The sequence below is a fragment of the Zonotrichia albicollis genome, chromosome 12 (genome assembly GCF_047830755.1).
Source record: "Zonotrichia albicollis isolate bZonAlb1 chromosome 12, bZonAlb1.hap1, whole genome shotgun sequence".
NCBI lineage: Eukaryota > Metazoa > Chordata > Aves > Passeriformes > Passerellidae > Zonotrichia > Zonotrichia albicollis.
The window spans coordinates 17,483,809-17,497,580 of NC_133830.1; the positions used below are offsets into that span (position 1 = coordinate 17,483,809).

Genomic DNA, 13,772 nt, shown 5'->3' on the forward strand with positions numbered 1-13,772 from the left:
TAGCAGCATTCCTTTGTTGCAGTGTCATAAATGTGTTTACAGTGAACTGTAGCTAACCCAAATTTTCAATACATAATTTGGTTTTTCCTTGGGAGGGGACATGAGTGATGTATTGCTCAGCAAATCTGAAGAAATGTACTTTGATCAGCATCATTCAGGGAGGGTAACTTCTTTCTCCCTCATTAATTCTCTCTTAAACATAGATTTTAATGAAAAACCTTGAGAAATGCTTTTGGCTTTTTTTTTTTTTTTTATTTTGCCACATTATTAAATGTGGGTCATTTATATTCTGCACAGACTAGAATAGTGCTGTGGGGGGAGCACTTAAATAGGGAGAAGATATTTGTCATCTGTCACACTCTGAAATGAAACTTTTGATATCGAGTTATTGCCTTAGAAATAACTTCAAAAAAATTTACATGCAGAGAAAAGTACATGGTGGGGGAAGCTGTTGAACTAGTTATTGCATAACACTGTGTTAAATCCTCTGTCACCGAGCAGCCTTTAAAAATATTTCTTCATGAATAAATTAAAAAATACATTCATACAATACACATTTCTATGACCATTTATGTGGATTTTTTTTTTAAAACAAAATCACAGAGAGGAGGCTGAGATTTCCAGAGCTGCTGCAGAGATTTCTAATTAGAAATTGATATCAAGTTTTGTTCAGTGCTTTGAAAAGTCTTGTAGTGCATTTGCATATATTAGGGAGAGAATGGGGCCATGTTCATTAGAAAGTTGAGGAATTAAAGCTCAGCAGTACCAGTGGCAAGTGGTGGGAGAAATATTTGCTATTTCATAATGGCTACAGTGGAAAGAGTGTTTGGGCTCTGGCGTGATTCTTCTGCTCTTTGGGAAGATGTTGAAGGGTTATAAATGAGTTGAAACAGCTTCTGTACAGGGCTGGGATAATGGAACTGTTCCTGGCTGCTGAGTTTAAGGCCACTGGGGGAGAATGATGGACTCCTCCTTCCCAGAGCCAGTTTCATTCCAAAATGCTGCCTAAGAGCAAAACCTGTTGGTGCTTCTGCTCACTAAGCCTGTCATTCACTGGTGCAAGTGAGCAACTTGTATTTTGGGCTAAATCAAGTTCTTTGCTTTGTGAGTTTGCTCATCCCCCAGGAGGAGCCTCTGCCTTGGAGGCCCTGCTGTTCCTAAAGCAGGGCACACAAATCCCATTTCCTGGGGCTCTGCAGGGACAGCAGTGAGGGATCACTGCTGGGAATGCTGGAAAAGCAGCGTGGTGTCAGCTCCTGACTCCTGCTCTCAGATCTAGGAAAAGATGTGCTGTTCCCTAATACTCCCCTATTTTTCAAACATGATTTATGTTTTCTCAGATTTTATAAGATGATTTGGTTTTGAATCAGGTTTTATGGGGTGTTTACTGCACAGCCTTAAAGTGTCCAAAAGTGTTATTGGATCCCTGAGCTGATCTCTGGGAGAAAACATTCACACATATTGAATGCAGCTGTAAAGCTCTGTAACATCACAGACTTATTATCTGAGGATTCTTCTGGCCCAGATAATCTCCTAGAATCAGAAAGCCAAATTATTAAAGGAATTGGCAATAACTGCAGTTTGTGAAGAGCTGGTAAATACAAACAGTGAAGGAGTTTGCAGATAAGCTGGGTCATAATTGTGTCATAGTCTTTGATAGTCAAGTTCTGCTACAAATCTAGCCCCATTTGTTAGAAATAAAGGGAATATTTAGAAAATAGATGTCTAATATGACTGAGGGAAAGCTATTACTGTGCCTTTTGAGCTACTGCATTTTCTTATAACCAAAACAATTTCAGAAGAACAAAAGTCCCATCTCCTGGGATATGAGCAGTGTGCAGGCAAATGAAGGCTGGACATCACCCAGAGTCCTTTGAAATACATAGCTTTGATTCCAGCACTTAAAATCTTAAATCCCTCTTTCAGTATTTATTTTGAAGCTGAGTACCTCTAGGGAACAAAATGTTTATTGCCTGATAGACCCTTACATGGTTGTGTTTTGCTTTTTTTACTGTTATAAATTTATAATAGATGGCCTTAGGATAAAATAGATGCACCAGCACATCTTAAGCCATTAACCACACCAAAGACAGTGCAGATCAACATCTAAATCACATTGTACCTAAAGAAATCTGAACCAAGTTTGTCTGGATCTATTGTATGATTTTGATGGAGTTGTTCATTCTTGTATTTTCTGTTAAATTAACATACAGAATAGTCATTGTATGAAATGCTTGGGGACTGAAGTCACTGAAGTTTCTTAGGTAATGAATACATTTTTTTCTATCATGCAAACCCTGCATCTCTAAAAGAAAGACAAGGTAAAGAAATAGTAAAAGAGGGGAAACCCCACCCGACGGAAAACCCCAAGCCAAAACCAAATCCTAAATTTTTTTTGCCTCTTTCCTGCATCAGAGTCACACTTTCATTGCCCAAAGCTCCCCAGAGAAAGTCCCCAGCACACTGGGGTGTGTCAGTCAGGACTGCTGTGTGACAGAGGCTCTGCTGGGACATTGCACAGGACGTTTTCATCTTCAGCTCTACTGTTCCCTCGTTCCCACCAGCCCAGGCCATTGGTGAGGGAGGGCATCACTCACCTCAGTGTGCAAACAGAACTCATGGGATGGTTTTAAATAATCATCCGGAACTTCCGTCACCAAGCAGAAAAGCTGTGTTGTCTGTTTGGTGCTTACAACCCTTTTCTAGCTCCGAGAGTTACTCAAGGTGCCTGGGATGTCACTTTTACTTTAATGTCAGTAGGTTTGATAAAAGGCTTGAGTGTTCCAAAATCTGAGTGCTGTGGGGAAGCGTTTTCAGCTCCCATTCCAGTGAGGACTTGGCTGAGGGTCAGAAGAACCCTTCAGAAGAACATCTTTTGGTAGAGCAAGGGAAGCCATCCCTGGCTGATTTTCAGCTCTCCACCCGATGAGAGCTGACAGAAGATGTGGCACAGCCCCTGAGAGGCTTTGTGCCTTTCTGTCTGACAAAAAGAGCTGCCACGGTGGCTGTCAGGTTTGTTTTGTTGTGCTGTAATTACAGATTCTGAGATCCTGGGGAACTATGGGGAGAATGAGATGCATTTCACACTGGGAGCTGACCTTGGAATAATGCTGCCCTTATGAAAGGTGGGAGCAGTGAAGGTGTGGCACAGGTGTGTGCCACTATTGCAGGGGGGTTTAGGGGAAGAAAAGCCCTCAAAATGACCATTTAATTTAAAAACAATTATTTCTCCTCCTTCCATGCATCTTTTTTATTGCATTTTCCAGGTTTCACTGTGGTTTCTCTCCTGTTGTCCTGTCTCTGGCTTTCAACCCTTGTGGCTTCATTTCTCCAGCAGCTTGAATTGCAGCTGGGCAGTTCATAATGGGCTTTTTGCTAATGCCACACTCATTCCATCTTCAAACATGAATGAACTTTGTCCTGGGAAGCCAGGGCCAGGTGGAGCAGGGCTTTGTGGTCTCTTGCACTGCACAGGATGGAAGCAGGGCCAGCAGGACACTTTTCCCCCTGGAGATGCCCTAACACAGCTGACTTTTATTTATCCCTGCTTCACCCAAAGCTCTGCCAACTTTTATATTAACAAAAGTGCTGTGCTTGATTCAAAATCTCCATCCATGCTCATTTTAATAAATTCAATTTGTTTTGTTTATCTTAAGAAATGGTACTGTACAGCAGCAGCATTTAGAAAATAGAAATTCAGTGGTGATGCAATGAACATGTTTCTGGAATTTGTTGTAAATTGAAAAACCCAGCAAACTGACCAAGCTACAGTTTTAATTTTGGCTTTGTTCAGTGTTATGCCAAATATATTATGCTCACTAAAATTTAACAAAATCATACAGATCTTATGGTGATCATTCTCAATATTTATATAAATGTTGTGTTGATGAATGATACATGTTTTCCAGCTGTACCCTCATCAATTTGTGAATCAGGATAAGAATCTCTCATTCCAGCCTTTGCAAATCCCATCTTAGATATCTTTTGTGAGCAGAATGGTTTGGGTTGGAAGGGACCTTTAAGTTCCATCCATTTCCAGCCCCCTTCCATGGGCAGGGACACCTTCTTTGTCCACTGGCTGAAAAGGTGCAAATCAAATAAAGGAAATAATGGAAAATCTTAACTATCCAACTGCAAGGGTGCACATACTGAGTAGTGGAAAATCCTGCAAGTGGAAAAGCTCTTTTTAGGTGTTGGAGTAATTGTACGTTGCTCGAAACACGCCTAGAACAGTTTAAACAGTTATTAAAGAGTGTTGCCAGATTTTATCGCTGCAGTCATGCATATAGATCAGTGATCCCAGAGCAGCACTGTGAAATGTGTGAATGAGGTGCACTTGCTAAAAATAACCCTACTGAGTGCTGCTGCTCCTAATTGCCACAGAATCCTGGGGAAATGATCCCATTTCGGCAGCACAGAATTGACTTTAAATGTTTGACTGCAGCATGACATGTGGGTTCTCAAAGATGATATTTGCTAGACCTTGGTCATCAGCAGTTAAAAATGAAGCAAACAGTCACCATCAGATTGTACTTGGAGCTGTTGTAGTTCTGTTCTTGTGTCACTTTGGGTTCTGGTTGTGTGGAAACACCTGGCAGGGCTGCAGCTCTGGGCTGGGAGAGGCTGGAACTGCTCTGCCTTACCTGGTAAGCCAGATATAAAGAAAAGTATCTGTCCAGCAGCCCCAAAATATAAAGAAAAGTATCTGTGAATTTGTTTTTAAAGGAAATAAAAATTCTCAGGGTGTTTGGCAGCAGCTGAGCATCCCAGAGCTGACTGACAGAGAGAGAAATGATCCTTTTGTTTCCCTCCCCTTTTAGAAGTTTATTTTAATACTTAATCAAGATTCCCCCATGCCCTTGTACGCCAAAGAGAATCTATTTTCCTTTTCATAGGAAATGGGTTTGTTGATGAAGGTGATGGCACCATCGCCACCTGTGTGACTCTTCCAGATTTCTGGATATTGGAGAAATAGGAGCTCAACTATTTTGTGATAATTTTGTCACATATTTTTGTTATTATTCCATCTTCACTTTGGGAAGGTGTAACCTTTCCCTCATCAAAACCAGTCTTAAAAATCACTAAGATTTTTTTCTTTCTAGCAAATTCTTTGATTATCCATTTCTTTATGGTTATTCATATTTTTAGGCAGCTGCAGCAAATGACAGATTTGCAGGCACACTGAATTTCTGCTCCAGCAAGGGTTTAAGCTATTTAGGGAAATGAATGAAGCACAAAGGTTTTTATTTAACTATAAATTTTGTATGACTTTAATTTTTTTTCATGAGTGACTGGCTTTCTTACATCAAACTCCTTCACAGGGAATTTTACAGCAATAGGCAGTACCTTTGACAACTATAATTTTCTAAAACTCTGGGAAAGCCAGATGAAAGAATAAATAAATATTGATCTGGCTGGGGTTTAAGTAATCCCTGATTAAAGTAAAAATGCATTTTAAAAGTAGCATTGATTACTCCTGGACTCTGGTTTTGTTATCCTTCCCAGGCTGAAAATGTTGAGTCTTTACAGAGTCAGAGAAATATATTGAGAATACCAATGAGACATTTATTTTAATTTATCACCCCAGTGTTTGAGCACTTTTATGTTATCCTCTGAATTTATACACAAAATCAATCTCAGAAGTGGGACAACTTTACTGCTGAGGCAAAGGGGAGCAGGAGGTTTAAGGACACACCTGTGCTGCTGGGCACAGTTTTTACAGCTTAGGCCTCCAAGAGTCAGTGTTGGAACTGGATTTAGCCAGGACAGAGCCAAGTGTTCCCATCCCTGCCTGCATCCAGTCCTGCTGGGAGTCCCCTTTTCACTCATTTAATCAACTTTGTACCATTTCCATCCCCTCTGGCAGAGATGTTTTGTCTTGCTGTACTCCAAAGCCTTTGGGCATTTGGATATTTCCCCCTGCTGTGTCTCCCTGTTTGCTGTTTGATTCCTGGAGTCACCTGCTGATTTTTGGGACTGGTACCCAGTAGAGGGATTGCATTCTCAGCTCCTGGACAGGATGGACTTGCTGTTTGCTCAGCTCCAGCGTTGTGTGTGCAATGCAGAGTGAGGGAGCTCTGGTTTTTAGCTGTTTTCATGTGTTCCCACAATGGGGAATCTCTGGGATAAATGTGCTAAAAAGATGTTGGTGGCCCAGGTGGTGGAACAAGATGTTTGGCTTGGAACTCCTGCAAGCACTTCTGTCAGCCTGGGATGGCAGAGAGGTATTTTTATCACTTGTAGTGCTTACATGGCACTTCAGTCAAGTGGGTTAGGCTTGGTTTGGTTTTGTTTTGGCCAGATTTCAATTTAATTCATGATGTGCCACCTCCCTAAGTCAGCTTTGGCTCCTAGATAAGTCGTGCTGTCCTTTTAATTTCTGGCCGAGCATTTGTGCAGCGGAACCCAGAGACTCTGGGAATTCCTTTCTGGCCCCTAATAACACAAGGTCCATTCTGTTTGTGCATCCCTCTGATGCTCTGAAGTGCTTTGAAGGGCTGGGAGAGAAATTGCTGTTGAATCCCTGTGTCCTGGAGCTCTGTAGGGCTGGCACTGCTGTGTTCCTGCATCAATCTGCTGCTTTGGGAGGGAGACATTCCCCAGGCAGCGCGAGGGGCTCTGCTGAACTCATTGCTTGGCAAGTTGTGTCTTGACAAATGTGCTGCACACAGGATTCTGTCTCTGCTGACGTGAAATCACCCCCAGAAGGGCTTGAAATAGAATCTTTGTTGAAAATTTCGTCCTGGCATTAGATTTGTGACACCTGCGAGTTTGTCCTGATGTAATTCTTGGAAGAGATGTTTGTTTTCATCTCCAACAGGAAGGGAGGAAAACTTTCATGTGCCCTGATTCATGCTTGTATTTATTTAGTAAACATTTTCCCCTCAAGATATTTGATTCTGAGAAAAATTGAGGTTATCAGTTTTGTTGAATACTTGTAGACCTGAATGCTACTACAAAATAATTGTAAGTGCTAACAAGCATGATGGCTTTTGTGTGCATTGTTAGTTGGATTTTTCTGGAATTAAGCAATATTAAATGCTTCAATTCTATAGGAAGGTTTATTTTTTTTAAGGTGTGTTATACTTGATATTTTTAAGAGTCACTTTTAAATTTTCTGTTATGGAATAACACAAGAGAGATGAGCTTAATTTTATTAATTGTGCAATAAATGCATTTGGATTTAAATGAAGCTGCTTTTCAATGATTGAACTGCCTTTCTCTTTGATTTTACATTCATTATAATTTAAGTTTCCAAAACATAAACGTGTTTTTTTCTTTGTTTTTAACAGGTCTTGCATGCTGTGACACAAAGATCTCCTCGCCTGGTGCGCTATGTTCATGGTGAGCCTGATCTCCTCCTGTTGTCCATGTTGTCATTCCAGGGATTATTATATCAAAGGGGTATCATGTTATTTTAGCAACCAATCATTGGAAATCATCATAAACACATGGGAATGAGTTTAGTCTTTGTTTTTTTTTCTGAATTAGTGACAAATCTCCAGTTTTCTACAGCATCCGGTGCAAAATGAGTTTTAAGAACCTGTGAAGGATCTGATAATGGCCTCAAAGTTCCAGCGGCCATGGTCAAAATTGCAGATAAGGCAGGATGGGGCCAGATTTGTAGTTTGAAGTAATCAGTGACTTCAGAATTCCTGCCAGGAATCAGAATTCCTGCAGATTTCCTCTCCACGAGGAGATCTGCAGACAGCAACACAACAGGCCCAGCCTGGGTCCAGTGAATCCCATTTTGTCCTGGTTCCAAACCCTCAGGCTCTTTAGCTATGCTAAGGAATTCTCTGTGGCTGCCAACTTTTTGGCACTTCTTAAAATAACTCAGTTAAATATATTTCATAAACTCATTTTGTATAGGCAAAAGAAGCCCCTGTGCTGCTCCTCAGCAGCACGTGTTCCTTCTCTTTCCCTTCTCCTCCAAATATTAGCAAATTGCCCCTTTTATAATGATATGCAAATAAACCAGCTTTTGGGATTAGGCCTCACATTTATCAAAAGGTTTCCTACTGTGTTCTGCTTTCTCTTTTTTTTTGTCTTTTTTTGAGGGGTTAAGTAGCAAACACCTTCTGTATTTCTGGGTTTACTGATACATATTTTTAAATTGATTCTTTTGCCTCATGCTTTTAACTGGAAGTAAGTGATCCTCATGTGGCTCCAGTGTTCTTTTTTTCTCAATTTAATTTTTTTTTTACCTCCTAAATTCTCCCTTACATATGCCTCAGGATGTTTGAGCTGCTTGGTGACCTCCACCTCTGAGAGCAGAAGTTAATAAACAGCTTCCCCTTGCTGATGGGATTAGGGATGGCAGAGGAGTGGCCAAGGCTTTAAGGGACACGGATTTTTAGGATTTTTAATCCGCTTCCCCAGCTCAGCTCAGTTGAGTCTTCCATTGGGATCTGCCTCATGGAGATGTCGAGGCAATCAATGGCCACATTCAGCTGAACTTCCTGGTGTTTCTGGGAGCCATCCATGTGCTGTGGCATCCTGGGACATCCATTGGGGTGTCAGGAGCCATCCCCAGCTCCCAGGGGAATCCTTTCCCTGCTAAGGGGCTCTGGGCAGCTTTGGGATCATGGCAAGGACAAGCCCTTGCACATCACTAGTGTGGGAAATTTAGGGGTTTTGAACAGCTGACTAATGTGATTAAGTAGAAGTTGTTTAGTGCTTACATTATGCACATATTTATAGATTCTAAGTACACACTTTCTGATTACTGCTTTTGTCTTTTTTACTCATTTTCTGCCTGTGTTTCTCAGAATAATGATTGGTTACAGTCCAGGTGTTTCACAGTGCTCTGTTATCTAGTTTTTGTGGTCTTGGCATTCAGTTTCTCAGCCTCTTCTTTCTTAATTTAGTATAATTTATGTTCTGATAGCCTTGATGAATTCTTGAGGCTTTGATAACAAACTTAGAAGCAGCCTGGCTGGTGCACACTGTGGCCTAACCCTTGCAAATACATTGCAACTCATCACATTTAATTACTCAGTGCTCTGCAAAGGGAGATGATGCAAGAACAAAAGCTTAACATCTGTCAGGGCTTTTAATGCCAACATTTTCCTTTCTTTCTTTTTTTTTTCTTTTTGGTGTAGTTTTCTACATTTTTCTGACATTCTAGCAGCTTTTCCATGTAATTCATGACTTTTCTTCCACATTTTGCTGTCCATGGTGATATTTGGAGCAGTTCTGCAGGTGCTTGCTGGAGGTTTGGAAAGGCTGTGAGGATCCAGAACTGACTCTGAATTTAATTAATGTGGGAGCTCCAGAGAGACAGTTAATGGCTCCATCAATAACTTCCTCATATTTTTATGTTTAAAATATTGGACCAATATTATGAGGTAGGTTAGGAGTGTCCTTCATTTTGGGGTCCATCTAGCAGGGATCCCCTGCAAGCCCTGCAGATGTTCTCTGAAGCACAACTTCCTCATTTTCCTTGCCACAGTTACTGCAGAAGGCCCCAAGCTTGGCATTGCTTGGCTAAAATATTTTTTACAACAAATAAAATAAACTATTGGCATCTCAAGGGCTTACAGTTAAATTTTACTAATGCAAATTGCTTTTGAATCAGGCAAGTCTAACAGTGTTATTGTTTGTCTTTTAAAAATACATTTTATCAAGGCTAGCACAAACCCCCACACGAATTGAACTATAACTTTTTCTGATTTTGATGGAAAAAAAACCATTTTATGATGTTCAATCTTTCTGTAATGATGTTGAGAGGGAGAAAATTATGATTAAAACAGAGTATTAAAAATTCTGCTCACAAAATAATTTGTGAAAAGGAATTGCAAGTCCAGTGGCAAGAAATCTTTATAGCCAGATAAAACTGCTTGGGGCTTCCTTTTGTTTCTAATTTATATTCACAATAATGAATGAGGATAAAGTAGCAATCAGAGACATCAATTAAAAGTATCAATACAATTGGTTTTAAATCAGTTACCAGTCCATACTTTTGGAAATACTGCAGCCTAAGTTTTGTGATTGGATTCTATTGGCAGAGTGTGAAGAACTGGTGCAAATAGAAATGGCTTTTCAGGGAATCAAGGGTAATCTGCGCCATAAACACACAGTTAATCTTTTATTATCTGACATATATTCACTCTAGGTGATGCTGAGTTTTTCAAAATAGTTTTATCAGGTTAAGTTGGCACTTTCCTTGTGCAGTCCCTGGTTTCTTTGGGGATCCCATGGTACCCTGAATTGGAGCTGGCATTGTCATTCCTCTCCTGGTGTGAGGCTGATCTGAACAATGTGGGGACTGTGATGACTTTGTCATCTTTTGTCTGCTGTAAATTGTTATCAGATTTTTCTCGTAAAATGCAGTTTATGTTGCTGAATATAGAGGGAATAAAGCATTGCTGAGGCAGAGTGGTTCCTCTACTGCACATTCCCCTTGCTGTGCCCTTTCCTTGGCTTCTTGTGGCAGGATGGGGCTCAGAACTGACCTTTAGAGAAATACTGTGTATAAATAGGAGCTGTTGAACTTCTGCAGAGATGGGCTTTGGATTGCAGGTGTTCATAATTAGATTAATTTGCAGAGTAGATCAAGCCAATGAAGGAGGCATGGAAAACTGATGGAGGGCTTATCAAATTAGCTAAGTAGAGCAATTAATCAGACAGGCCTTAACTGTTTGGTTTCTATTTTTTGGTTATCAGCTGGAGCACTTTGCTTTCAGCTTGCATTAAAGACACTGAGTGCAAGGCTGTGCTTGTGTCCCTGTCACCCCCGTGTGTAAGGTGCCACCACTCAGGGACCCATTGGCATTCCCAAGGCACAGAGCAGCCTCCTGTCGACCAAATAATTTTTAAAAAAGTGTTCAGCATTCTCTGTGAAAATACCAACAAAAAAGCACCAACAGTGGGCATGAGATTTGATCTAACCAGTAACTTGTCAGTGAAAGGGATCAATAGGCAGCTCCTCAGGAACTTCTGACTCCAATATGGTAACAATTATCTTAAAGGGATTTAAAAGCACCTTAGAATGATGATTCTAACAAGTTGTTTTTATTCTAATTGAGTTTACCCAGTTGGGGGAGCATTATGCATATTGACACTTTTTTTTTTGTTCTTCTGACTCCATTTGTAAATTATTTGGTATTTTTAGATGGAATTTTCCTGCCTTTCATTGCAGGAATAAAAAGAGGTTTCCATAAGATTATCCCAAGAGTACTTTTCCTCATTCATTTCACAATAAACCTCTCTGGTAGCTGTCAGATTTGGCCCTGAGAGATTTCCCTGAGGCCCCAGAGCGCTGACATGGAATAGGGGGCAGAGATCTCTCTCCAGACATGACCCTCCCACTTCCCTTTTCCTTCTATTCATGAGGTCAAATAATTTCTTTTCCCACATCCACAATGAGTCCTAAAGCACGTCAGAAAATGGGGAAGAATGGAAATTAGCACTTCTTCTTCCAAAGCTGAAGAAAGATGATCTGATGAGAACAAGACCTTCCTTCAGATCTCCCTAAATGCTCAATTGCCTCTTATGTAGAGGTTAAATATAAGTTTAAGATCACTTCTTGTGCCTTCATTTAAAAAATACCCAATGAACATTCTGGCACATCAGCTTTGGGCATTTATATTTAGGAATCTTATCACAATTTAAAATGCTGCTGTAAAACTGGTTCCGACTCTCTGTAAGTCCTCAGCCATTTTATCTTAAATATCCAGAAATGAAAATCTTAACCAGGGTTATCAACTTGGGTCAAGCTTTGAAATCCCTTTTAAACATTTTGAGTGATATTTTTCATGCCCTTAACACTGAATACTTCAAACCCCAAAAAGTCTTGTGCTTAAGAGTTCTTTTGAAAACTGCAGAATCCTTGAACAGCTGAAGATTTAAGAGGAGGTTTTTTGGTGACTATTTCAGGATTTTTTTTTTTATAGATTGATAATCATGTTTGCCTTAGGAAGATAAAGGATAGATCTAAAGGCTGATGCCTGAGATGTGTAAGCTGCATTTTCTTTTATATCTCTGGAAAAGTAGTCTCTGATTTTTCTGATGAATTTCTGTCTCTTGCCTTGATTTTTGAATCACTGAAAATAAGATACAGCTTCTGTTTTAACCAATATGGGAAACTGCTAAAAAGCCTGTAAATAGGAGTAATTAACACCCACCTCCAACGTTTCCTTTTTCTGCTAATTTAAATACAGGATTTCTAGGTCTAAAAGCATGTGAAGATAGTTCAGACAACATATATGTGCTTTCAACATGCTTGAATCCAATCAGTTCTTCCTTGGGAAGGCTGCAGGGCTGTGCTAAACATGATCCAAATTACTCTGGTAGTGATATAAACCCAGAAAGGATCTCATGTGTTTATTTGGAGCCTGTGAGCAGCCCAGATACCTGGATGTGACTGATAAATGCATCAATAGAGAGGGAGGAAGGATGGATGGGCTGTAAAGCTAAGCATTGCTCCTCAAGAGCTTGTTCTTGTTCAAAACCCTGAAGTGCAAACTCGAGGAGGGCATTTTGCTTTGTGGAGGCTTGAATTAGTTGGTTCTTTTATCAGTATGTCAAACATTATCTGACTGTTTCTCTCCTAAAATACAGTCTTTGTGGGAAAATGTTTCTGGTGGTGCTGGTATTAAGGTTCAGACCCACTAATAAGACATGATCTGAGTTAATAAACCATAAATACTGGTGTGCTGTAAGCTCTGTGCATTCACAGTCTGGGGGGGCTCAGTTCACTGCCCCACTCTGGGAAAAAGCAGCAGCAGCATTTCCCACTGTGAGCATGGAGCAGCTCCCACAGCCCTGGGGCTGCACACATCAGCAGCCCTGACAGCACAGCCAAACACCTGATGGGGAATGTCCCTGAGAAATGAAGACACGAGCTCAGAGATGTCTGTTATGTGTTTGTGATGGTTTCACTCCTGGTGGCATCAGCACTTGCAGCTCTGATCCACGGGAGTAGCAAGCCCTGAGCTGGGCTGGGTGGGATCAGAGCAGGAGCAGCTCCCAGCAGGATTTTGGGAGGAGCAGAGCTCTCTGATGGAGCTGGGCTGTCTGGTGCACGTCCGGCCACAGGGGCTGGTGTCTCTTGCAGGTCGGAGAGGCTCTGTCAGCTCAGAAAGCTCCAATTATCTCCTCCTCAGAATTCCTCGCTGTGGGGGAATCACAGGGGTCTCCTGCCTGTGATGCAGCACAAGGCTGCTTTGGACAACAGGCAGCTCTCAGCGTGGCTGAGTGCTCTGGAACTATTGGATTTCTCCAGTTCTTCCCCCTGGACATGTGAGGCAGCTCCCTGACTGCTAGTCCACAGGGTACTACTGTAGCTTTCTCTTTGATGCAGAAGGAGCCTGGTTGTGAATTTGAAACTACTTTTGCCCTTTGAATTTTTTTTTTCCCCAATGATGTAATAAAATGTTTAAAATATCAGCTTGAAGAAAAGACTTGAGAGCCATAGGAATAGGGAGAGAAATCATTTTATGCAATAATAATTACATTTATGGTGTTCTTTTCATTTCATTGACTCTCTGTCTATGTTCCACCGGTGGCAATGTTCTTCTACCACTCCAAGCAGTAAAGCTGGAATAGGGGTGGTACATTAATGGCATTCAGGAGTTATAATCCTTCTGTCTCATTTCCCACAGCACATAAGCCATTATTTGCAATTTTGTTTAAAGCTTATAATGTAAGTTTGGTATAACTGTTTATTATCCCATGGTCTTGTACTTCCAGATTTGTTTTCACAATATTTGTGTATCAAACAAAGGATGTATTTTGCTCAGGATGCTTAATCAAGGTCATCGTTGGTT

The 13,772-nt window shown here is 40.8% G+C and overlaps 1 protein-coding gene across 8 annotated transcripts in view; it reads left to right on the forward strand.

Moving 5' to 3' along the window:
* ATP2B2 (ATPase plasma membrane Ca2+ transporting 2) overlaps positions 1-13,772 on the forward strand; it is a 404,406-nt gene that overhangs the window by 92,058 nt on the left and 298,576 nt on the right. For all 8 annotated transcript variants that reach the window (XM_074550120.1, XM_074550115.1, XM_074550116.1 and 5 more), the window contains exon 2: positions 7,293-7,344. The gene's annotated coding sequence lies outside the window, so the exon portion shown is untranslated. The remainder of the gene's footprint in view (positions 1-7,292; positions 7,345-13,772) is intronic.